Genomic DNA, 22712 nt, shown 5'->3' with positions numbered 1-22712 from the left:
GCGCAGACTATTTCTGGATATTTTGCCGACACCACTGATAATATCTCAGACTCATTCGCCTCTTCGACACCTGAACTGTCAAACGCACGTAAGCTATTGATCTGGCTTAAAATAACATACTTTGTTTTTCCATTTAACTATCTATGGCTTTCTTTGACTATAATAGCTTTCCTACTTTGGATTGGTTTTGTCATAACTTTCTTTTTGTTAATACACGGACACTTTCTTCCTGAAAACTTCACAGTTGAATTGGTGGATGAGGTCCTAAAACCACATTTTTCATCACACAAGGTCCGAAGAGAGAATATTTCCACAATACCAATTCCTGCTGGGATTGTTTGGGACAAAGTAATATTTGATATATACGGTCCCACGAGGTTATTCAGATACCATATACGTTCAAACTTCCTATGAACGATATAATATTACCAGGCATTGTTTCTGATGATTGGAATGTGAAAACAGTTGATTCTATGATGACTGAATTGCAGTATTATACTGTATTTGACAACAAAGATGTGGTGATATGTTTTGCTATAATTATCATGGGCACCATTTTATACACAAAGCAAGTACCCCAAAAATTGTTTTTAACTATACACAATGGGTACATTGTCCGACTCCGTCACAAGGGAGTTCTAAAACTTATTCTGAAAAGTTTAGGTATTTTTCTGGGCATGATGTTAGAAATGTTGAGTCGTATTATTTTAAATTGCCACCTACTAGGGACATACACATATTATTGACGAATAAAAAATATATATATTCGAAATCCTTTGTTTCCCGGCTCATTATAGAAGGCTATGAATATTGGCTAAAGTCGATTGACTTAAAAAGTGTGTGGGGATCTAGACATTGGCAAATAAGGGGGACGGAAGCTTTATTTAGAGCATGCCTGATACCTGTACAAATGATATTCTTAAATGAAACTGTACAACAAACAAGTGTGTGTTCCATAATTGATGTGCAGGACGTCAAATTCTCTGTGTTTAATCTTTTTGATTCACATGGGGCTTGAACCTGTGTCTATATACCTTTTGATGTATTACTATTTGCATAGCTAATGTAAATAGCCCTTTCTTTGAATTATTGCTGTTTTAATTTTGTGATTCTTTGTTCAGCTACAGCCTGCTCTTGGCCGTTTTGCACCTTCTTCTGCTTTTTACAGTTATGGTTCAAGTGTTCTCCCACAGCTCCAGTAAGCTAATGAGGGGGCTGCCTTCAATTTGCTATTTTTGGAGGCACGTTTGAGATTTTAGCTCACATAACCTGTGTGCACTGATTCTTTCAGGTACACATTTTAAAATAGCCAATGCCTCTTCTTAGCTCCAGTTCCTTCTGGTATGGCCATCTGATGAAAGTAGCAGCTCAAGATTTCCGGCAGGCCCTTCCGGGGCACCCTTTGCACTTATTGACATTGTTGGGGTCGGGTTTAGGAATTTGTATCATATTGTTTAGCTTGTTCATTTTTTATGTACAAGTACACAAGGTGAAGCTAGCAGCACAGCAAGGTGCAGCATGATAACGCGCCCTCGCCTGATGCCCTTTCTAAGATGGGGCCTGTTTTTTCCAGCTCCCACCAGCTGTCATGTGATGAGCTTAGGGTTTTTTATGGTCCCTCCTGACCCTCGTAAAGAGCTTCTGAGGAGTCATCTCTCTCCCCGTGGACACAGGTACTACCCTTGTTTTCACTACTCACAAAATGGCACCCTTGATTTCCACTAAATTCCACACCATCAATGTTAAGGGCATGCCCCATCACCTCAAACGATACTCAAGATACTCCTATATCAAACAACATCATCCCCACATAGCTGTACTTCAGAGACACACACCACCCTCTCAGAACTGCCCAGGCCTCAAAACCAATGGCACTGTTCAATCTATGCCACCACATACTCAGCATACGCCAGGGGTACGCTAGTAGGGACCGGAGCCAGCGATTACATACTAAGCTACCAATAGTATAATTGACGAAGAAGGGTGATGTGTACATCTTAAAGGCTGCCTCAATAGCCTGCCCATCTTACTTGGAAGTATGTATGCCCCCATTGTTGATCAAGAATCCTTCTGGATGACACTCTCAGGCTAATCCATCTGCCATGGATTCTCGGAGGTGAATACAACTGTGTTCTTAACCTATAATTGGATCGTTCCCACTCTCCACTACCACTCTTCCCCCTTACATTCAGACAGACTGATTAATAAATTGGGCAAGGCATTGGGTGTTAGTAGATGCCTAGAGGACCCTGAATATATTCCTTCTTTTCCGTACCTCATGACCTATTTGTGCACCTAGACGGCATAATGCGGCCCCAGACACTTGCACCTTCCGTCCATATTACAGATTATTTGGGTTACGTGGTAGCTGATCACAATGTCCACACTACAGATCTGCACTGGGGAATACCCCTCCCAACAACCCCCACCTAGCATCTGCTATGTTGTTGCCTAGAAAACCCAGCAATTCAGGATTCCTAGAGAACCAATATTCTTCAATTAAAAAGCTGGCACTGCTTCCAACAAACGTCTTGAGTGGGATGCCTTCAAGGTTGTCACCCACAGTTTTTGCCTTCAGGAAGTGGTTGGAGTGCGCCGTACACTGGACAGGGAAATCAGAGAGGCAGAACAGCGCCTGCCCTTGTTAGAGCTCCAGGCCGAACAGGGCGCTTCCCATTGCTCTGCGCTGGCAGACGTTAAAAGTGAACATGCCTCCCTCTTGGAGCACCTGCAATGCTTTAGTCTTACTGCATATGTGGCTAAAACTCAAATGGAAGCTATTAAATAGGGGCGTCTTCTCACTTGGCTGATCTACCCGGAGCAGTGGAAAACCCTTATTCTTGAACTATGTTCCCCCTCTGGAACAGTACTTCACATGCAATGTGGCATCCTTACAGAATTCCACAACTATTATTACCACAATTAGAGTGCCCTGCATAGACCATGGGGGCACTAACGAGCCATTCCTTAACCATCTCTCCATATCAAGCATCAACACAACAACACAGGACACCTTGGACATGGTTATAACATCAGCAGACATTAAGCAGGCGATTCATGACTTAGCCCGGAATAAAACCCGAGGCCTTGATGGACTCCCTATAGAATACTGCAGCACATATGCTGAGGTTTTTGCACCTCGTTTAACTCACATGCACAGTGTGATCCTTCAGCTGGGCAAACTGGCTCCCTCTTTACGGGAGTCTTTACTAATCTCTATCCTTAAGCCTCACCACGACCCTGCCGATCGTGGACGTTGCTATCCTGGGAACGGAATTTAAAATTCTGGGAAAGATACTGTCTGCTCGATATGCACAGGTCATGCCAGAACTCATCCACCCAGACCATAAAGGGTTTGTCCCCGGGTGCAGCGTTTCACATAATCTCTGGTGCCTTTTCCATGTTCAGGACCAGCTGAGGGAGTGTTATCCCTTTTCGGTCTGCCTGGTGGTGAGAAGGCATTTGACTCTCTGTACTAGACTTATCTCTTCTGCGTGCTTACACAAATGGGCTTTGGCAACTGCCATCTGGTTTGCACTCGACTTCTGTACACGAATCCTCACTCACGGGTCCAAGTGGGACTAATCATCTAGAGAGTCTTTCCTGGTGGCGCAAAATGAGACAGGGGTACCCGCTTTCCCCTCTACTTTTTGCGATGGCCATGGAGCCCCTGGCTATTAGGCTCCACGAGATGGTGCACACTGGGGTTATCCCCCTCGCAGATACGACACATGTGGTATCACTTTACGCAGATGATCTACTCCTTTTCCTCTGCAATACTTGGTTAGACCCTATTAATATTCAAACCACGCTGCAATCATTCACTGGAATATCTGGCTTCAAGGTCAGATGGAGCAAGTCTTGCAGTTACCCACTGCATGATAATCTGACCTCCCAGGCCATCACTATAAATGGCATCGCTCTCACCTAGCAGAGTGCTGCAGTCCGATATTTCGGAATCTGCCTATACCACTCTCCTGCCGATCTGCTTGACGGCAATCTACGTCCCGGGTTTTTAAAACCTTTAGTATCCTTTTGGACCAAAGTACCCAATATGGGGAGGATTGTCTATCAAAGATGGTGGTCCTGCCTCGCCACCTGTATTATTTTACTAACTTTCCGGTGACTCCCCCACCACTTCATTTGGGACCTTGACTCCCAGTTTACAGAACTCATTTGTGGGAATGGCCACTGCTGAATAGTACTGTGGAACCTGTAATTTTATGTCAAGACCGCAGGCTCTATTATGCATTCTTTTCTTACTTTATTTTAAACAGCAGCTGTCAAGAACTACAACTCCCAAAAGGACTAGCAACAGGCTAGCCAATGGGAGTAAAAAAGAGTCAAACATTGGACCAATAAGGGGAAACCACGACCATAAAGTCTACCCTTGACAGCAAGCAGCCCTCTTTTCTTGCTGCTCGCAGTCAAGATAAGTACTCTTTCATGGTTCTCTTCTAGTGTGTTTATAATAATATTTGTATTTTACTTCTGTTGCATTTATCCATTGTTACTTTATAGGCTTTCAATAATATTTTTTGTCACCGTTTGGCACTTTTATTCCTTGCCCCCCTCCTCGGTCGCCTCCTTCGCGCGCACTCCTTTCTGTAACCACCGCGGGTTCTATTACCGTCTCCTGCCGGCTTCACTCAGCACGCCGCGTTCATTCACGAGTCTGACTTCTGCGGGAGGTTTTTTCCTTGTTTCGCTGCCGGCGACGCTCTCCCTTTCCTCTGGTTCCTTTACAGCTGCTCGGTTGACTGCGCTGTTTCCTCTGCGGTCCGAGCTCTAGTGTTTGGGGGTGCAGCTTCTCCATTATCCAGCTTCCTGCTACTGCTCAGCCCTCGGGGAGTGGTTATCGCCGGAGAGCCTGTTGTTCAGCATAGTTAACCCTCTCCTAACCAGAAATTTCTCTTTACCACTGTTTACTCTCTTTTCTCTGTATTTTTCTGTATATTTTTACATGTTTATTGGCATAAATTATTTCTTATTTATTATCTATGGATTCTGATAGTTTGGAAACGAGGATGAGGAAGTTTTCAAACAGGATTTAAATATGTTTATCCAGTCATCAATGAAACATGCTTTACAAGAATCACTGGAAAAAATGTCTGAGAACATTGAGAATACGGTAAAGTCCATGGTGTCCAATTCTCTGGCCCATTCTGCGGGGGAAGGCAGAAAACGTAAGCAGGCTACGGCTAGACCTGGTAAAGGCGCTCAATTGGACAGTGAGGTTGCCTCACAACAGACTGAGGACTTGATTCCTCCCAGGCCTCCTGTGAAGGAGGGGAATATTACTAAGAAACTTTCTTCTTCTCATTCAAAATGTAAATTTTAATCGAAACATATTGACACGGCAAAAAAGATTATTGTTTCAAAAAAGTTTGACACCCATGATGAGGACATGGACGATTTGTCTCATTCTGACAATCCTGATGACATCTTTCCTCCATCCTCGCCTCACTCCAAACACCCAAAACTCTCACTGAGTGATTCTTCTCCCAACATTGTTGATTCAGAGGGTGTTCCTATGTTTGACCCCTCCCTGATACACCACCCTAACTCTACTGAGTGGCTTCCTTCTGAGCACGTAGGAGATTACATTTCATCCCGTCTGCGCTTCCCTCTGGACAAACAGACACATGCAAAGCTGAGATCAGAATGCCCTAGACCTTCCTTAGAATCTAATATAACCGCCACTCCTGCTATTGATCAGTCCCTCATAACCTTTTTCACAAAATTTGGCAACGATCCCCGCAAAGAGGTTGATAAGGCCTGGGCGACTTGCCAGGACAAACTTCTGGATGTGGTGGGGCCCCTGGCTTGGATTTTCGATTTAGCGGAATCAGCCAGACTGGATAATTCTCCAATTGATCCATCAGATCTTTCACTTTGGACTCAAAGAGCCTTCTGCCTCTTAGGGAACGCCAATTCAGCAATTATCCATGAGAGACGGAAGGGTCCCCTTTTAAAAATGGATCCTAAGCTAGCTAATCTAGCCACTTTGGATCCTGGCATCTAGGCTGACGGCAAACTATTTGGCGACTCTTTTATTAAGGACCTCAGCCGTTATGTGACCACTTTTTCGTCTTTAGACAAGGCTCAACAATCTTTAAAAAAGGTTTTTAACCAACGGGTTTTTGCATGGGCCGGTAGAGACAGGAGCCGCCTTACCGGCCGGGCGTAAAGAAACCAGGGCGCAAGAGGCTCCTCCAACTCCTTCAATTCCTATGGACAGGAGTTTAAACTGCAGTTTTATCCGCAAAGGTCAAGAGGCTTCCGCAGCCGTGGACACCATTACACCAGATCCGGCAATTCACAAGGTAAGCCAATTTTCTGGCCTTCCCGTGGGCGGACGGTTATGTTATTTCCTTCCAAAATGGAGGTCAATTTCATCAGACCTTTGGGTTCTAAGCACTGTGCAGGGTTATTACATCGAGCTCTTTTCCCCTCATTTCCAGTCCCATCTTCCCCCCTCCAAGATTCTCTCTTCTAATGTCCTCTCTCATTACTTCAGAAATTCAATCGCTCTTAGACAAAAACACGATCCAACCTTGCCTCCCCGATTCCTCCGGTTTCATCAGTTCCCTTTTTCTCGTTCACAAAAAGAACAATTCCAGTTCCTCCATTTCCTCTCTCGTCAAGGCAGGACTTCAGGATTCATCTCTACAGGCTCTTCAGGACCTCCATCCTACACCAACATTTTCCTGGCTGGTTGCCCGTGTTCAGGACTTCTTCTCCGTATCTCTCGCCTCGGCAATTATAGGATTTATTTACCCTTTGTTCTATGAATCTGTTTGATCTGCTCGCTCAAGAAAAGAGGGCTGCTTGCAGTCAAGGGTAGCTTCTATGGTCGTGGTGTCCCCTTATTGGTCCAACGTTTGACTCTTTTTTACTCCCATTGGCTAGCCTGTTACTAGTCCTTTTAGGAGTTGTAGTTCTTAACTGCTGCTGTTTAAAATATAGTAAGAAAAGAATGCATAATATTTGCCTCCGTGCCTTTAATAAAATTAAGACTTTCCGTCATAAATTACTAGGAAAATCTACATTACTCACAAGTGAGGGCAGACTGGGCGCCCCTTTCTTAGAAGTGTACTTTCTGGCAGCCCAACTTCAAGGGGTGACCAGGCGGATACCCTATCGCAATCTGGGTGAAACCTGCCACCATTCCCCACTCCTCACTCTCAGCGCAATCAGAGGCATTCTACTCCCACGGTGGACACTGGACCCTCCTCGCTCGGTCCAAGTCAGCATTGCTTCCAAATGTATTAACTGGACTGGCATCCTCACACGTCATGACCTTCTACATGCTTTGGGTTCCCCCCTTGTAGATCTTCCAAAATACCCAGACATTTACTCTGTTGCAGTGCTACAAAGCTGGCAGCAGCGTTCTATTACCACAGCCAAGGACTTAATTTCCGAGGGTCATCTTCTCTCTTTTGCACAACTCCAGGCAGACTTTGGCCTCCCAGCCGGGCAGTTCCTTACTTGTCATCAACTCCATAATACCTGCTTTAAGTTATGGCAGACTACGGACAAGGAACCCCCATCCATGCTGTGTTACAAGTGATGCTCACCATGGGGGAGGGACGGCAGCTGGCCACATGCGTGTATAAAGTGATTCGTGGACATACTGGTGCCTCACTGAGTCCCCTTCACACCAATGGGAGGACGAAATTGCTAGGGTATTGAATGATAAGGAGTGGGCCCAGGTGCTGGCCTTTACACACACAGTTTCAAGAAACACAAGGTTCAAGAACAAACAGTTTCATATTTTACACCGGGCATATTTAATTCCCACGCAACTCAACAGGCATTTCCCAACTGCAAATCTGGCCTGGCACAAATGTCATTTGAGTAACACTGATCTCCAACATAGGTTATGGTTTTGCCCTGCTCTCAACGCCTATTTCCAAGGCATATATACCACTCTGCGGGAGGTTAACCAGCTCACAGAACTAAACTCTTGGGAGAACTGCGACATCTGCATTTTTAAATACAGGAAACAACATATTGTCAGCACACGCTATGTAAGTCTAGCCCTGTCATTGGCCAAAAGAACACTTGCACTACATTGGAAGGGCTCAACAGCTCCGCCCTCAGAAACGTGGCAGGGCGCCATGAGAAAATGGGGAACTGCAGCGAGTACAGCTTTCTGCTATGAAGAGGCATGTGACATTCGCAGGCACCCAATTTCTCCTGAATGGGACATGCTATTGTCAAAGTTTGTGTATCTCACAACCTCAGGTGGCCTCCTCCAGACTCTATCATGCTGATGCCCTCAGCTTGAGACTTCATTGATCATGTTCACCTCCACCTCCTCTCACCACCCCCACCCTAGGCTTATGAGACATCATACCCCTCATCTCCTTTTCTCCTAAAACACACCATCTTATCACCTGTTGACTACTCCGCTATGTACTAGCCTCACAATGTCACAGCATCATGCCATCCCTTTGCCCCCTCCACATATAAATCTTCGCATTTCCTGCAGTATATGCTTACATCCCCACCCCATGCCCCAACCCTAATTCAGTCCTCTCAGTGTTACTGTTCTTTGTTGTATTGCTTTGAGGAGACACAGACTCACTGTACTAAATATAACTCTTGCTATTCCTTGATTTATCTCTTGCCTGCCTCCCCACACGAGCACATTATGTTGTTTCTTTGTTTTCTTTCATTAAAGTAAAAACTGGCCATTACAACCCTGGAGGTCGGTGTTAAAGCGGTGGTAAGACCGCTAACAGGCCGGCGGTAAAAAATTTGCAATTACACCCGTGGTGGAAACCGCCAACAAAGACAGCCACTTTAACACTCCGACCGCAACGGCGGTACAAACAAACAGCGTGGCGGTCACTGCCAACAGACAGGCGAAAGACAGTAACGCCCACAGTATCACAACTTACCAATCCACCACCTTTTCCGGGGCGGATTCACCGCGGACAAAAACAGGGCGGACACAGGATTTCGAAGGGAAAACGCTCACCTCTACACACCCCACGATGAACCAGGACACCATGGAGCCGGAACTCCATATTCTCCCTGCGATAGTCTTCCTGCTCCTCTACTAGGAGCACGAACGCCAGCGGCGAAGACCACGGTGAGTACTGCACCTACGACACAGGGGAGGGGGAGGGGGAAGGCAGGAGGGAAAAAACAGGGACACCCACATGCAACACCCCCACCCCCACCCTCACCCACTACAACACACACACTAATACATATTAATACATGATAGTTACACCCCCCAAGCCCTCCGGAATAATGCAAAGACAAAAGAAAATGAGTGTAACCATTGTAATATATTAAAATCAAGTAGGCAAAAATATATATATATACACCATAAACAAAATATACACCAAGCATAGTAGTCCAGGTAGTGCTCCAATTAAGTCCGTGGAACACTGGGCCCAAACGGTATGGGCGAGGCCCACACAAGATCCCCGACCATGACGGGGAGAACACTGCAGGGGCATCAGAGAGCAAGAAAACAGGCACCTCAGGGGAGGGAAAGGGGGGGCACCTCAGCCGGGTGAGTGCACAACGTCAAATCCATGAGGGGGCCACATGCCCACTATTCAATCCTGGGGAGTGCAAAGCCACAGTCTCTCAAGTCTCACAAGTGGTAGGTTGCCCACTGTTCCATCCTGGGGAGTGCAAAGCCATAGTCTCTCAAGTCTCACAAGTGGGTGGGTTGCCCACTGTTCAATCCTGGGGAGTGCAAAGCCACAGTCTCTCAAGTCTCACAAGTGGGTGGGTTGCCCACTGTTCAATCCTGGGGAGTGCAAAGCCACAGTCTCTCAAGTGGATAACAGTCTCCACTGGTTCTGGAGGGGGCATTGTGCCCAGAGTGCTTCATCCTGCTAAGGACAGAGGTAGTGGATGTATCTCTCCACTGGTTCTGGAGGGGGCATTGTGCCCAGAGTGCTTCATCCTGCAAAGGACAGAGGTAGTGGTTGTATCTCTCCACTGGTTCTGGAGGGGGCATTGTGCCCAGAGTGCTTCATCCTGCTCGTGACGGACTCAGTAGCGTCAGTGCCCTTGGCGCTCATGGGCCAGCCGTGCTTGAGGCGGCAGTGCCCTGTTCAGCGGTGCTTGGAGCAGCGGTGCCCTGTTCAGCGGTGCTTGTAGTGGCAGTGCCCTGTTCAGTGGTGCTTGTAGTGGCGGTGCCCTGTTCAGTGGTGCATGGAGCGGCGGTGCCCTGTTTAGCGGTGCTTGGAGCGGCGGTGCCCTGTTCAGCGGTGCTTGTAGCTGCGGTGCCCTGTTCAGCGATGCTTGTAGCGGCGGTGCCCTGTTCAGCGGTGCTTGGAGCGGCAGGACCCTGTTCAGCGGTGCTTTGAGCGGCGGGCTCCTCTGCAGTGATTCGACTGCTGGCGGTCCTCTCTGTCCCAGCGGGGCTTGTGCTGGCGGTCCTCTCTGTCCCAGTGGGGCTTGTGCTGGCGGTCCCCTCTAGCCCAGCGGGGCTTGTGCTGGCGGTCCTCTCTGTCCCAGCGGGGCTTGTGCTGGCGGTCCTCTCTGCCCCAGCGGGGCTTGTGCTGGCGGTCCTCTCTAGCCCAGCGGAGCTTGTGCTGGAGGTCCTCTCTGGCCCAGGGGGGATGATGGCGGTGGCCTCCTGGGCAGGGGGGATGACAGCTGTGGCCTCCTGGGCAGCGGGGATGGCCGGCCTGGCCAGTGGGGATGACGGCTGTGGCCTCCTGGCCAGCGGGGATGATGGCGGTCTCCTCCGCCGTGCTGCTCTTCCCAGACTTTCCTGGTTTCTTGTGGCCCTTCCCCACCTTGGAAGGTGTCGCAGCTGACTCCACACTCTCACCGGGACCCCTGGGAGAGGCTTTGGTGGCTGGAGTCTTCCCCCTCTCCCGCCGGGAACTGGCCAACTTTTGATGCTTGACAGGTGGGGGACTGTCCGTGCTGTTGCTCCGTGCCACACTGGCTGCCCTGGTGGCCGGTGCACTCCAGATTCCGGTGACTACAGGCACCACTGGTCCCGCAGATGTTGTGGCTGAGGTGCTAGTTCGGGACCTAGGAGACGGACGGGGTGGGGGAGGTGTGGGAAAGAGGTCAAGGTTGGACAGGAAAAGTTTTTTGGAGACACTGGGATGGGTAGCTGGAGGGGATTTGGGAGTGGAGGAAGAGGTTGTGGTTGTAGGAGGTGTTCATTTGCTGACTTTGGGTGAAGGTGCAAGAGCTGGAGGCTGTCGTGAGGTGGATGGCTGTTGGGTGGGTGTGTGCCTGTGTTTGTGTATCTTGGGAGGTGGCGTCACAGACACACTGGGAGAGGACACAGGGGACGTGTGAATGGTAGTACGGGTGGTGACTGCACATGAGCGGGGTGTGGTGGTGTGTGTGCTGGTGATGGCAGTAGTGGCTGTAGATGTAGTGCATGCATGTGTGAGTGGAGACAAGACTGGGAGGGAGGAGGGAGACAAGGAGGAGGGGGACACAGTGGAGACAGTGGATGCTGCTATGTCTGCATGTGTGTGAAGCGTGTGTGAGTGCCTGTGGGATGTGTGGTGCTTATGTTTGCCTGAGCTTCCCTTGTGTGTTGATGTGTGTGCATGCTGGTCTGTAGGTGTGCTTGTGATAGGCTGGGGTACAGGGGATTGGGTCTGGGTGGAGGAAGTTGGAGGGGGGAGGTTAGACACAGGGACAATGGCTGCCATCAGTGCTGAGGCCAGAGTCTGAAAAGCTCGCTGAAGGGCCGCCTGACCAGAATGAATGCCCTCCAGGAATGCATTTGTTTGTTGCAACTGCCTTTCTACACCCTGGATGGCATTCAAAATGGTAGACTGCCCAACAGTGAGGGACCTGAGGAGGTCAATGGCCTCCTCACTGAGGGCAGCAGGGGTGACTGGGGCAGGGGCTGAGGTGCCTGGGGCAAAGGTGATGCCCACCCTCCTGGGTGAGCAGGCACGGGGCAAAGGCTGAGGGGCTGCTGGGCGGGCGGTGCTGGTGGGGGGGGGTGGCAGCTGTACCTGTAGATGGGGGGGCACAGATGTTGCTGCCACCACAAGGGAGCTCCGTCGCTGGTCTCAGCTCCTGTCCCCGCCGTGGAGCTCTCCTCGCCCTCCGTCTCACTGGTGAAGTCCGAGTCCGTAGTGTGGCCCTCCATGGCCATGTGGGATGCAGCCCCCTCGTGCTCCGGTGCCACTGCTCCTCCGCCTGATGATGCTAATGCACACAAGAACAGGGAGACCACAAAAAGGGGGGAGACGACAGAAGAAAGACATGTTGAGTGCATGCATTACCACTACCGTTGGCGGACACAACAGACACACAAGCACCCTGCATTACGCCGTGCTGTTAGGCTCCACTGTTCAGTTCCTGGGAAATGGCCTACTAGGCTATGGATGACATCTGCAGACATGGATGACACAGGGGCATGACTAGGTGTACTTGGCACTCTACAGAGGTGGGGTGGGGTGCCACATGGCCTGCCTTACGGAGGGACCTTGCCTACGGAACTCGCCCTGGCCTAGGGAAACCCACAGCCCACCTCCCCCACCCAGACCCCTCCACTGCACGCAAAATCAGCAGGATGAGAGTGTACTCATCCCCTTGTGGCTGCTGTGATGCCCTCAAGCGCCCATCCAACTCGGGGTACGCCACCGCCAGGATCTTGAACATCAGGGGGGTCATAGTGCGACGGGCACCCCTCCCACGTTGGGAGGCCATCCCCAGCTGAGCCTCCACCGTCTTCTTAATCCAGCGGCGAATGTCCTCCCATCTCTTACGGCAGTGGGTGCTCCGTCTATGGTAGACCCCCAGGGTCCGGACGTCCTTGGCAATGGCACGCCAAATATATTTTTTCTGGTGGGCGCTGACCTACATGAATTGTACAGGGGGAAGAGGAACTTATTACCAACTGCACCGTCACAGTCATTGGCCCCCATCCCTACCCTTTCCATGTGGACATGCACTCACCGTTGTTTCATGCACGCCGCAATCTCCCCCCCTTCTTACATCCACCCCACTCCACACAGGCATAGCCCATACATCATGCTCCCAGTGTACTTACCCGTTTGTCTGGAGGACCGTAGAGTAGCGTGTACTGGGGAGGACCCCATCCACGAGTTACTCCAACTCCTCCGATGAGAAGGCAGGGGCCCTTTTCCCAGACGCACGAGCCATTGTCTCTTCCAGACCGAGGTCACAGCAGCACTTCTCCTGTCGAAGATCAGGTATCGAGTTATTGAACAGATAGAAAATGGCGGTCACGTCTGCGGTGGTGCATACCGTCACCGCCGGCGTACATCGTCATTGGCTCCTGGGACCCATAGGGTCCAATGTTAACCAATGCAGCATTGCGCCGCGGTCTTCGACGGCCTACCGCGAAGGTGTACAACGCCAGTGCAGTTACCTCATATCCAATTGTCCCAATTTACAGGTCAGGCAGCCATCATTTCAGGGGCCCACATGGCTTCATTTTTAACTGCATCACACATACCTAGGCCTAGACTGAACACACATACAGGCCACTTTTTGGATTATGATTCGTGTTCTGTGTAAGCTGTGGGCACGTACCTCTGAGTTGGTTGACTCTGTGCTCGCTGTTGTCCTTCATAGGCACCATCCGCTGGGACATGTGAGGAGACTCCGGCATCCTCCGGTGTACCGACGTTGGTGGACCTGTCAACAATGGAGGAAAGACATGTGATCATCACCTAGAGGCTTGACCGTGCCGCAATCTGGGAACTGTGTACCCAGCTGGAGCCAGACCTGATGTCAGCTATTCGCCATTCCACAGGAATCCCCCTCAAGTGCAGGTGTTGTCAGTGCTCCATTTCCTTGCAAGTGGGTAATTTCAAACAACAGTGGCCATAGCATCAGGGATGTCCCAGCCTATGTTTTCCAACGTGTTGTCCAGAGTGTTGTCAGCCTGCTGAAACACACGCAGAGCTACATCGTTTTCCCTCAGGTGGAGGATTTGCCTACAGTGAAAGGTGATATCTATGCCCTGGGACATATCCCCAACATCATAGGTGCCACTGATGGGACCCATGTGGCTTTGGTCCCCACCCGCAGGAGTGAACAGGTGTACAGAAACCAGAAGAGTTACTATTCCATGAATGTACAGATGGTATGTTTGGCTGACCAGTACATCTCCCATGTGAATGCCAAGTTCCCTGGCTCAGTGCATGACGCCTACATCCTGCGGAATAGCAGCATCCCTTATGTGATGGGTCAACTCCAGATGCACTGTGTGTGGCTATTAGGTGAGCACCTGGAAGCAAGACAGTGGGAATGGTTGTCTGGGTCTGAGGATATCCCTACCGGTTAGTGTGTGTCTAACAGTTGTCCCTCGCCATTTGCAGGTGACTCTGGTTAACCCAACCTGTCATGGCTACTGACCCCAGTGAGGAATCCCAGGACAAGGGCAGAGGAACGCTACAATGAGGCACATGGGCGTACACGGCGGATAATCGAGCGGACCTTCGGCCTCCTGAAGGCCAGGTTCAGGTGTCTCCATATGACAGGTGGTTCCCTATTTTACTCACCAAAGAAGGTGTGCTAGATCATTGTGGCCTACTGTATGCTTCACAACTTAGCTTTGCGACGACAGGTGCCTTTTCTGCAGGAGGATGGTCCAGATGGCGGTGTTGTTGCAGCTGTGGAGCCTGTGGACAGTGAAGACGAGGAAGCAGAGGAAGAAGACATGGACAACAGGGACTCAGTGATCCAGCAATATTTCCAGTGAGACACAGGTAAGAATACAAACCAGCCTACTAAATGTACTTTAACACTACTGCCTCTCTACTGTCTGTCGTTTTCACCCAGTGTATGGTCACTGAGTTGTCACTTTCCCTTACGATTTCACAGATGTGTGTCCCACAGTGTGACTTCTGCTTTGATTCATCATGGACTACAGCTGTGTGACATAGGTATGTTGACATTACAAATGAAAGAGATTTTTGCCACAGTAATTGCTAATATACTATTCCGAAATCACAGACTGACTCCAGATTGTTTTGTGCTTTAAGGGTGTTTATTTTAGTGCTCCATATTGGAAGGGGTAGCAAAATGGTGAGGGGAGATGGCGGAGGAATGTCCATGGCAGAGTCCAGTCTATTAGTCTCAGAGGTGCATTGCCCAAATGGGCATAGGAAGTGGAGCTGGGACAGTTTAAGGATGGACAGGGTGACAAAGTGGACAGAGCGATGACATTCAGGGTGGTCTCATTTCTTGGCGGGGGTCTTGGCATCGTTCTCTGTCTTTGTCCTTGAACTCAGGGACCGTTTGCGAGGTGGTTCTCCCTCTGCAGGGGGTGGGGTGCTGGTGTGGTGGTACTGTGGCGGTACCTCCTGTCCACTAGCGCCGGCGGAGGTGGTGGGCAGTTCATCGTCCAGGCTAGTGTCAGTGGCTCCCTGTAGTGCCACAGTGTCCCTCCTGGTGTTGAGTACTTCCTTCAGCACCCCTACGATGGTGCCCAGGGTGGAATTGATGGATCTGAGTTCCTCCCTGACCCAAATACTGTTCCTCCTGCAGGCGCTGGGTCTCCTGAAACTTGGCCAGTACCGTTGCCATCTTCTCCTGGGAGTGGTGGTAGGCTCCCATGATGTTGAAGAGGGCCTTGTGGAGAGTGGCTTCCCTTGGCCTGTCCTCCCCCTGTCGCACAGCAGCCCTCCCAGTTCCCCTGTGTTCCTGGGCCTCCGTCCCCTGGACCGTGTGCCCACTGCCACTGCCCCCAGGTCCCTGTTGTTGTTGGGGTGGTGGGTTAGCCTGGGTTCCCTGTAGTGGTGGACACACTGCTGATTGACGTGTCCTGGGGACAGAGGTATGGGCCCGCTGGGTGGGTGCTGTGCTGGTGTTTCCAGAGGGGGGAAGCTCTGTAGTGGCCTGTGACTGTGTGATGGGAACCGACTGTCCTGAGGTCCCCGATGGGCGGGGCTGGTCATCTAGATCCAGTTGGACACAGGTGCTGTCATCACTGTGGGCCTCTTCTGTTGGTGGTGTGGACATGTGTGGACCCTCCTGTCCGGTGATGTTGGGTAGGGTCCTGCAGGGGTATAAAAGGATGTTTATTACATCTGTGTGTGGCATGGTGTGCAATGGGTGGGTGACCGTGTACCCCAGTGCTTGCATTCCTGTGTGGGACCTTGTGTGATGATGTTTTAGGGGGGTGTATGGGTATGTGAAGTGGACATGCTTTAGTGATGTGTGTCCATGCTTTGTTGTTGCATGCAGGGCTTGGTGTTGGGATGGGTGGTTTGTGATGTTGGGACATTTGTGAGGAGTAGGAGTGATGGGGGTGAGGGTGGGGGTATGTGATGGCATGCAGGTAGGGTGGGGGATGTAATAGTTAAGATTTGACTTACCATAGTCCATTCCCCCACCTACTCCTGCAAGGCCCTCAGGATGCAGAATCGCCAAGACCTGCTCCTCCCATGTTGTTAGTTGTGGGGGAGGAGGCGGGGGTCCGCCGCCAGTCCGCTTAACCGCAAGGTGGTGTCTTGAGACCACGGAACGCACCTTCCCCCGTAGGTCGTTCCACCTCTTCCTGATGTCATTCCGATTTCTTGGGTGTTGTCCCACTGCGTTGACCCTGTCCACTATTCTGCGCCATAGCTCCATCTTCCTTGCAATGGAAGTGTACTGCACCTGTGATCCGAATAGCTGTGGCTCTACCCAGACGATTTCCTCCACCATGACCCTGAGCTCCCATGACACTGAGCTCCTCCTCCGAGAACCTGGGGTGTCTTTGCCCTGCCATGGGGTGGTGTGGGTGATGTGTGGGGTGGGGTGTGGGGTGATAAGTGTGCTGATATGTAGTGGTGCGTTGTGTGAGGTGCGTGGAAGCTATGTGGGTGATGGTGTTGTGTGCTTGTGGATGCTAGTATTGTTGATGGTGGTGTCTCTCTCGGTCATTGTGGTCGTAGGGGTTTGTGGGTGATGTGGGTGTGTGTTGTGTATTGTAATGGGTGTGTGGAAGTGGTGTGTGTATGTGTATCAGGTGTGTGTATTTCGAATTGTCCAATGTGGTGGTGTTTTGGAGATATGTGTGTATTTTGAGCGCGGCGGTGTGTACCGCCAATGGAATACCACGGTTGAAAGACCGCCGCGTGGATTCGTGTGTCGTGATAGTGTGGGTGTATTTCTGTTGGCGTGACGGTGTCGGTTTTGTTTTTGCCAGTTTATCACTGACCTTTGTTGTGGCGGACTTGTGTGGGTGTCTGAATATTGGCGGATTCCGTGCTATGGGTCATAATAGCTGTGGCGGAATTCCACGGCCGCGGCAGTGTGTTGGCGGTCTTCTGCACAGCGGTAAGCGGCTTTTACCGCCAATGTTGTAATGACCGTCTATGTATGTAATAGAGCAAATAAAGCTAAACGGTGCCCTGTTGTTGATTTGTGACTCAAATTCCTTTCACTAATACATGGAATTCCCCATGACTCATCTTCGTCTTCGATAGCTATGGAATAATTCCTAGGTGGTTCAACGCGGTGTTAACATCCCATATAATACCTATTGTCATATTGTGGGTATTACTCTATCCCGTGTTTTGTGTGTTTAGTACCTGATCAAGAATTGATTGCACTTCTGCAGTTTCGCTTGTGGTGGCCCCTCTGCACAATACCTTAAATAATGTAATTTGGAAATCGGATTAAAATGTTAACAGCAGATGCAGGTGTTTGATGGTAATAACAGTAATCTGACAATGCAGTGAAATATGAATCCAAATACGTAATCCACCTGATGGCCTTCCGTTAGACTTCTTCACATCTGGTGCACATTAGCGCTGGTTACCTGATCTGTGCAGAGTAGTGAATCGGGGGTAAAGTTCTTGATGGTCCTCTTCTGTCTGCAGTTCGGCAGATAAAAGGCTCCAATTAACATGAATGGGTGGGTGTTTGGTTGAATGAGTGAGTGAAAGGACTGATGGATAGGTGTTTGAGTAAAAGAGTGGATGGGTGAGTGAATGGGTGGATGGATGAATGAATGAGTGAAAAAATGAATGTAGGGATGGATGAGTGAAAGAACAAATGGATGAGTGAAAGGAGAGATGGATGGATGGATAAGTGAAAGAATCGATGAATGAATGGAAGGGAGAGTGGATGGATGAAAGGGTGAATGGATGGATGAAAGGGTGGATGGATGATGAGAAAGGATGGCTAGGTTAGTGAAAGTGTGGATGGATAAGTGAAAGAATCAATGAGTGAATGGAAGGGAGAGTGGATGGATGAAAGGGTGAATGGATGGATGAAAGGGTGGATGGATGATGAGAAAGGATGGCTGGGTTAGTGAAAGGATGGATGGATAGGTTGATGGATGGAATAAAAGGGTGAATAGATGGATCAGCAGATGGATGAATGAATGGATGATTGAACGAGTGAGTGAAAGGCTGGATGCTGGGATGTCATAAACCCCCAACTTTAGAAGCTACAGCAGGATCAAGTTCTTGATAGGCCTTTTCTGTCTGGAACTTGGCAGACAAAGGGGAGCGAGTGAGTGAATATATGGATGTGTGAGTGAAAGGGTGGATAGATGGGTTAGTGAAAGGTGGTTGATGGGTAAATGGATGAATGGATGCCAAAGGATAATTAAAAGGATGGATGAGTGAAAGAATGGATGCAAAAGAGAAACAGTGGATGGCTGGATTGAGGGATGAAAGAATGAATCCTTTCTCGTTTCTAATTAAGTTTATAAATCTCTGGATGGAAGCCGGATTATTATTGGTGACAATACTCCACCTCCATTTCCTGCATGACCAAAAACCCTGGACACCATTTCTCAATCGCTTCCGGCCACATTTGAGAAGGTCTATAAACAGCTGGAAGTTCTCAATAAATCATATATCACAATGAATCGGGCAACTCAACAACTGCCCCTGTGGCCAGACCTGTCTGAGTCCTTAAAGCACTGCTCTTCTCAATTTAGATAGGATGACATACCTGATAAAATCAGATTCTGACCATGAAGCTTAATTATTTTTCGACTATCAATAATGAAAGATCTACTGAAGGGCCTACGGCGTTCCAATCGCCCAAAGAGGTTGGGGTGCTCTTGAAACCCTCTAATTCTATTTACATTCAGCCCACACTATCCAATCGTTAACCTTGTATTGAAGGGCAGGGTACATTATTCCAGTAACTTCGGCAACATACCAATGGTATAGCATCAACTTTAGCCGTTGGCAAGCCTGCCACAGTTACTGAAATTGCTCCTTCAGATGGTGACACTGCAGACATCTATTGCCACTAGCTTGCATGGTAATAATGAAATAACAGCAATTCAACTAATCACCCGTCCTGACCTCATTGAGACAACAGCTATTAGGCCTATGACGTCAGAATTGGAAGATAAGGAATTATATAGTGACTTCCAGTGTATTTCCTTCAAAAGAAAACTTAGAAGACTGCGAAGGCTACAAAAACTGGTTGTACTTTGATATAAGATTGTGGCACAATCAACTTTGACAGCTGTAAGCCGGCGACCAGTCCATGATCCAGCTTGTGTTTAGTACAAAGCTTACTTGCGCGTTAAAATATTGTCTGAGTACTGAAGAATACTTCTTTTTTATTTCATTTTTTTGGCAAATGAGTATACCAATGTGTAAACAGCGTTACAAACCTATATAACAATAAATAATAAAATATTTTTAAAAACATTTTAACGAGTTGCAAAAGGTTTGTAACGATAGAGCAAAAGAAAGACAGGAAAGATTAGGAAAATGAAGTTAGGGAAAAAAATGAGAAAATACTACTAGGAAATAGTAATAGGCAATTAAACGAGTGCAAAGAGAGAAAATTAATAACAGTTAACATAGATCAGACTTAGGGCCTCCTTACGACTTTGGTGGTCGGACTGATCCCCAGTCGTATTATGATGTTTCCACCGCACTGACTGGGGAAAATATTGTATTACGACGTTTCTGCCGGTCAGACTGGTGGACACATTGCCACGGCATTGCCTCCGCTCCCAATGCCGTGGCACACCAGCACCCTTGGAATGAGCACTGTCTGCAAGGGCCCCCGGCACTACCCACGCCATGGACATGGGCTGTGCAGGGGCCCCCTGTCGCCCTCAGCACAGCACTGACTTTGCACTAGCCTTTTCATGGTGGGGACCCTGCTGAGCAAAAGTCAGACCACTGTCTACCCTTTGGGTAACACCTTCCTGGCAGTGACAGAGGTCCTCTGAAGGGCCTGCCCACCAGGGTTGTAATGTGGCAGTCAGACCACCAGGAGTGCGGTAGTCCCACCGCCACCGGAGGTTTGGTGGTCCTTGGACAGCCAAACTCGTATTGAGGCCCTTACTCTTTTGTTAAAGAGTCAGAGAAGCTAAACAGCATAATAAAAGCATAATAAAATAGCATAATAAAATTGCTTGTCTATATACAGCTCTACAGGGGAGAGCAGGGTATGCAGACTTCATGCTGCATTTATTTTTCTGATGGGCATTTCGCCCTTTGCACTGCAGTGCCTAATTAAACAGCTACAAATGAACAAATGTTCTGCAGGGATTTCCTATTTTTACAAACAAAAAACAGATATGAAGATGGGTTTCAAAAAGTTGTATCCTAAAATTACACAGTTTTGGAACAAATCAAACCAAAAATATAAATCATTCAAATTGTTGTATATGCGACAAAGTATACTGTGATAGGGTTTCGCCACAAAGGACACAGTGTTCTAGGTTTCTATGATAGACTCAGTCCAGTCAGGGAGGTGGTACACAGTCGATAAACTATTTATTCTGATATTTTCACAGTGTTTTCGAACATAAATGCCTGGGATCTGTCCAGTTTGTAGTTCTTTCTTTGTTTTCGCGCTTTCCCAATTTATGTGTCTTTTCTTCTCTAGGGTTTTCTGGTGCTCTCAGCAGCCACCGACATGCGAGCTCCAGGAGTAAGAAGACAAAAAGGACGTGGTCCGGTAAGTGTCCCTTCTTTATGTAATTCTTGTTGTGCATGCAAAGATGCAGGGGGGTTTGTGGGTGAGGGGGTTCTTTGTGTGCCACCAAAATTACTATACTGTCACCCTGTTTCTGTCTTATCTCTCAAGCCATACTGTCTTCACCCCAAAGGCGACCACTGTTAACAGGTGGATGTTCCCCGTGGGTTAGTGTGCACTAGGAGGTTAGAGTGAACCTCCTTACCTAATCAGGCATGCCCTTGAACCGCCACACCTTCCCTCCTCCAATCCCCATCCACCTTAGCCTTGGAGTTGTTTGACCCCGAACACGGCTACCTACCTGGACAAGCCACGTCCCTCCTGGGATGCGGCGGGCCACATTTACGTCTCCCGCATTTCTCCGCCTCGGTCTGTTCGGCTCCGCTGTTTCTTGGGCTCGTCTCCTTCGTCGCGCCTGCCTGTGGAGTCTTTTCCTCGTCATCTCCATTACGCTGGTTTCTTCCTTCGCCATCCCGTCTGCCTTTGGATCTGCTCTAGTCAGCATCCTCTCCGTCTTCCTGCTCTTGGTCTGACTTCTCTTTACCTTCTCCGACATCGGTACGCTTCCTGATGCATACCTACGTGATTCCCTCATTTGTCCCCCTCGGGGACTGGAGGGATGGATCAGGGTTCTTCAGCCCATTTATTTCCTGCACCCAAAGTGAGTCCCTGTCACATATACTTTTGCATCAAGACATCTAAAGAGACTGATCTAGTATTCAAAAAGGTGTTTCAAGTGACGGCGTATTGCGAAGTAAAAATCAGTGTGCCATAGACAAATAAATGCAAATATACAGAAATAAACAAGTGTTTACAATGTATACACAAGGGTCAACACCCAAGGATGAAACAATAACAAATACAATAAAAGAGCATTTGAGTTTGAATATCCAGCATTGAATGATCTGGGTAGACACAAAGGCACTTAACGTTTCAACCCTTCAATACATAAATCATCGGGGTCTTCATCAGGACAAAGATATGGTACTCCCCTAGAGGATAGGATATGCAATAGATCAGTCCCGGTCCATCACAGAAACTAAGAAAATGAAAGTAGCAGATTCAAGGGATCTTACCAATCACAACACATCAGGGGCCAGTTCTAGTTAATGTCAATCCTGTAAGTCTTCCTTTCTTAAGGAAACAAAAAAAAGAGAACCCATGCCACAAATCATGGTGGAATGAATCCCATAGTCAAGAAAGTAAGAGCAGGGTGAAAAATACCTAAGGGAAATTGTGCTTCTTGCATACTGTGTGAAAAGAGCGACAAAAGAGAAAATGTGCATCCTTACATGTTTTTGTGGAAAAACAATAAAGAGGGCCATGCTTGTAGTGGTTCAAGCCATGCTTACTCGTATGTTGTGCAAAAACTAAAAACATGTCAGACCATGCTCAAATAACACGTTGTGGAGATATGCATTGTTACAACCTAGCCATTTGGAGTAAATCTCACACAGAGAAGATGTGTTAACTCAAGGTAAAGTAGAATGTGGGATACATGCGATGCATGCACTGTTCATATTGCACATGTGAAATGTGTCCACAGGACCCATATCTAACCTGGTCCAAAGTGCTGCAGATCAGCCACTACGTACCTATAAACCTGGCACTTGTGTGCTGAAAAAGAAGCCGTATTTGTGTTAATAAGGGTGTGATATCAACGTACAGTCTGCGTAACAATCATAACAAAACAATCCGTGATGTATGAATGAAGAAAACATAGGTAAGCAAATACAGCCATATGCTCCTGGTCGAGCAGGGGGCAGAAGAAGACTCAAAGAGTGCTAATGAGTACTGGTTATTACTCATTGAATGCTAGA

General features: G+C 48.6%; 1 long non-coding RNA gene across 1 annotated transcript in view; it reads left to right on the top strand.

Annotated features, from left to right (window-relative positions):
• Window positions 1-22712, top strand: part of LOC138301946 (uncharacterized) — a 137808-nt gene that overhangs the window by 73147 nt on the left and 41949 nt on the right. The window contains exon 4 of the long non-coding RNA XR_011205182.1: window positions 20803-20874. This is a non-coding gene — a long non-coding RNA (uncharacterized lncRNA). The remainder of the gene's footprint in view (window positions 1-20802; window positions 20875-22712) is intronic.

The sequence above is a fragment of the Pleurodeles waltl genome, chromosome 6, assembly GCF_031143425.1.
Source record: "Pleurodeles waltl isolate 20211129_DDA chromosome 6, aPleWal1.hap1.20221129, whole genome shotgun sequence".
NCBI lineage: Eukaryota > Metazoa > Chordata > Amphibia > Caudata > Salamandridae > Pleurodeles > Pleurodeles waltl.
This window is presented reverse-complemented; position numbering and strand designations above follow the sequence as displayed.